Source organism: Mus pahari, chromosome X, assembly GCF_900095145.1.
Source record: "Mus pahari chromosome X, PAHARI_EIJ_v1.1, whole genome shotgun sequence".
NCBI classification, from domain to species: domain Eukaryota; kingdom Metazoa; phylum Chordata; class Mammalia; order Rodentia; family Muridae; genus Mus; species Mus pahari.
Window position 1 is genome coordinate 61,056,884 of NC_034613.1, and position 836 is coordinate 61,057,719.

Here is an 836-nt window from a genome sequence, read left to right on the forward strand (position 1 = left end):
GCTCATTGCAAGGCTATGGGATTTGAGGCTACTATATAAAGCTCAGTTGATTCACTATATACCATCTATTAACAGTTGGAGTTTGAAATTCAAAACTATTTGTCTCAGAACAAAAACTGCTAAGAGTCATGTAAGGAAAACCAAACAACACTGAAGAAAGAAGATATTTGTAACTTTTATAATTTGTCTAATGGAGTTGAATTTAAATTGCTACACAAAGCTTCACAAAGTTTTAAGATTATTATATCACTGTTCACTGAAAGGATAGAAAGAATAGAAACGAGGATGAGATCTGTGGACTCCATTTCCATATTCTGCAGACAGGAAGCAGCTAGAAAAGACTACAAAGCTGTAAAACTTGGCTACTAAAACTTAGTACTCCCACCTCAGTCAGTCCTGAATACCCCAACACAACCTAAAAGCAAGAATCGAGTTTAAAAGCATATCTCATGATGCTGGTAGAGGACTTTAAGAAGGACATTATTAAAGAAATGCAGGAGAACGCTCCTAAAGAGGTACAAGTCCTTAAAGAAAAATAGGAGAATACTTCTAAGGGGTAGAAATCCTTAAAGAAAGAGAGGAGAACAGAAACAAACAGGTGATGGAAATGAGCAAAACCATCCAAGACCTAAAAAGGGAAATAGAAGCAATAAAAAAACTCAAAATGTGACAACTCTGGAGATTGAAACCCTAGGAAAGAAATAAGGAACCATAGATGTGAGCATCAGCAATAGAATAGAGGAGATAGAAAAGAGAATCTCAGCTGCAGAATATTCCATAGAGAACATGGGCACAACAATCAAAGAAAATGCAAAATGCAAAAAGATCCTAACTCA